Source organism: Salvelinus sp. IW2-2015, unplaced genomic scaffold (assembly GCF_002910315.2).
Source record: "Salvelinus sp. IW2-2015 unplaced genomic scaffold, ASM291031v2 Un_scaffold959, whole genome shotgun sequence".
NCBI lineage: Eukaryota > Metazoa > Chordata > Actinopteri > Salmoniformes > Salmonidae > Salvelinus > Salvelinus sp. IW2-2015.
This window is the reverse complement of record NW_019942663.1, coordinates 414,927-417,969: the sequence shown is the minus strand read 5'-3', so window position 1 is coordinate 417,969 and position 3,043 is coordinate 414,927. Positions and strand designations below refer to the sequence as shown.

General features: G+C 39.4%; 1 long non-coding RNA gene across 1 annotated transcript; it reads left to right on the top strand.

The window, feature by feature from the left end:
* The first annotated feature begins 6 nt into the window (after positions 1-6).
* Positions 7-2,398, top strand: LOC112069271 (uncharacterized). The gene is made up of 3 exons (XR_002893704.1): positions 7-260; positions 441-467; positions 1,097-2,398. It is a non-coding gene; the product is annotated as an uncharacterized lncRNA (long non-coding RNA).
* Positions 2,399-3,043: the final 645 nt, after the last annotated feature.

Below are 3,043 nucleotides of genomic sequence, written 5' to 3'. Positions count from 1 at the left end.
TGACATAATCGCAATAGGATTTGACCTTCCCAGTTCCACATTCACCTTTTTACAATAACGTTCACCTTTTCCATTCAACAGAGACAAAAAACCTAATTGAATGTAATGTTCACTCATGATATACTGTATATGATATAACTTTGATAGTGTAGTAACCTGATGAATTTCAATATTACCTAAAGGTGCTCCGTTAGGGGCAGAAACCACAGTGAAGACTCCTACAGAACACATTGCATCTGGTAAAGAAGTTAATCTGAAAGGTAAAGTTATACTGGGGGGAAAAATGTATTACCGTCTAAATTGTATAATTTACAGTGTTTACATTGTTCATTAAACTAAGTCTGCTGACATGTTGGAGTGCATTAAACTATTTATAATTTATAACATTTTTGGAACAGTTGAAATACAGGACACTCACAATTTACTTTTTTTAAATGCAGATTGGCACCAGGTGAAAGGATTCAAAGGTAAAAAAATCACAGTAGGACAGGAACATTGTATGTTCATTAGATTATTACAATATACAGGTAACAACCTAAATAAAGGAAACCAACAAAGTGTCTTAATAGGGCGTTGAGCCACCACGAGCTGCCAGGACAGCTTCAATACTCATTGGCATAGATTCTACAAGTTCTGGAGCTCTCTTGTTGATGGGGGTGGAAAACGCTGTCTCAGGCGCCGCTCCAGAATCACCCATAAGTGTTCAATTGAGTTGAGATCTGGTGACTGAGATGGCCATGGCATATGGTTTACATTGTTTTCATGATCATCAAACCATTGTGACCACTCGTGCCCTATGGGGGAAGTGTCATTCCATAAGAGACCCCTCCCATCAGGATAGAAATGGTTCAGCATAGGTTGAAGGTGATCACTCAGAATGGATGTGTAGTTATTGGCATTTACCTGGCCCTCTAAGGGGTTGAGTGGACCTAAACCATGCCAGGAAAAAGCACCCCACACCATAACAGACACCAGAAACCTCATTTACTCAAGTGTTTCCTTTATTTTGGCAGTTACCTGTAGGTCCACATTATCTGAAATCCTTACCAATCCATTCCATCATATTGTGTGAATGAAAGAAATCTTGTCTTTCTAGTTCCCTCAGACAACATCATTCTGGATGAAAAGACTGCGCACCCTGCTATTAGAGTCAATCAAGGAAAGCGGGCTTTTTACATGAAAGAAAAAGATACAGAAAAAACCCTTCTGCATCTTCATGTATTTTCTAAAGAGAGTTTCAGTTCAGGACAACACTTTTGGGAAGTGAAGGTAAAGGATAAATCAACAGAAAAACTGTCATGGTATGTTGGTGTGGCCAGAGAAAATGTTGAGAGAAGACCTACAGTTCCTTTAACTACACAGAATGGTTTTTGGATTCTTTCTTTTGATAAAGAAAAAGGTTTCCATGTCAATACTGACCCTCAACCACCAATAACTGTGGCAGAGCTCACTAGTGTGGGAGTGTTTCTAGACTGTGACAGACACACTCTGTCTTTTTATAATGTTGATACAGAGTCACTTCTTTACACTTTTACTGATGTGAAGACATCAAACTACTTTCCTGTGTTCAGCCCGGGAAAACGTGACAGAATCACAATAAGAATCATTTGAATGCATACCAAAACCATTTCACACCACTGAGCCAAGTCGAGCTGTACTGCGCTGGTCTGGTTAAACATCCACTGTAGTTGCTGTAGCCGTGCCGGAAAGGACAATGTGAAAATAGAATATTAGAGCCAGCACAGTATAGGGTGGGTCAGCACGATAGTGTCAAAAGGGTCTGAGATGCAGGTGAAATTCATGTCAAATGAATCATGCATTATACACATTTTGTGTTATTCAGTGATTGTAAATGTGTATCTTTTCCCCAAAATGTTTTTAGACGCCACAAGAAAAAGAGAGCACTAGTAATGGCGTCTTTTTGTAGGAAATAACTCCCCCATGGTTCGTTGAACAAACCCTACTGGAAAATGAATATGTTTTTGGTAGGGTATTTGGATAAACGTTGAAACTGAGGTCTGTGGTAAACACAGGCTTAAGAGCTAATCTTCATCAGCTAACGTCACTTCGATTTTTTTAAGCATTTATGCAATCAGAAAAAACAAAGGCTTAATTCACAACGTTCAGACGTTATTTTCTGCGTTTATCCCAAAACTGTATTCTTTCCCCCTAAGAATGGCTGAACGAACCAAAACTTACTCATACAAATTTTTTTTGGGCTACAAGCTGGTGAGTTTTATAAAATCAACCAAAAATCTTTGACTTTTTTTCTACCTGTAGCTAGATTATGAATGTAAACTGTGAAGCTGCTGTTGTACAAGTTAGCAATATCCTTTGCATTCTTGAATTCTGTTAAAATGTTGTCCCAATTAATAAATTACTGTAATCTGTTGATAAAGTTTCACTGTTGTGTTGTTGAATGTACTGAACAAGAATATAAAGGCAACAATTTAAAAGATTTTACTTAGTTACAGTTCATATCAGGAAATAAGTCAATTGAAATACATTCATTAGGCCCTAATCCATGGATTTCACATGACTGGAATACAGATATGCATCTGTTAGTCAAATACCTTAAAAAGGGTAGGGGCGTGGATCAGAAAACCTGTCAGTATCTAGTGTGACCACCATTTGCCTCATGCAGCGCGACACATCTCCTTCGCATAGAGTTGATCCGGCTGTTGATTGTGGCCTGTGGAATGTTGTCCCACTCCTTTTCAATGGCAGTGCGAAGGTCCTGGATATTGGCGGGAACTGGAACACGCTGTCGCCGATCCAGAGCATCCCAAACAGGCTCAATGGGTGACATGTCTGGTGAGTATGTAGGCCATGGAAGAACTGGGACAAGATCCTGAGGCGCATTGTCGTGCCATTCATCCACCGCCATCACCTTGTTACAGCATGATAATGCACGTTGCAAGGATCTGTACACAATTCTTGGAAGCTGAAAATGTCCCAGTTCTTCCATATTGCTTTGGATAAAAGCGTCTGCTAAATGGCATACATATTATAAAACATTTTAAGGATGGCGCAACCTCTTTCC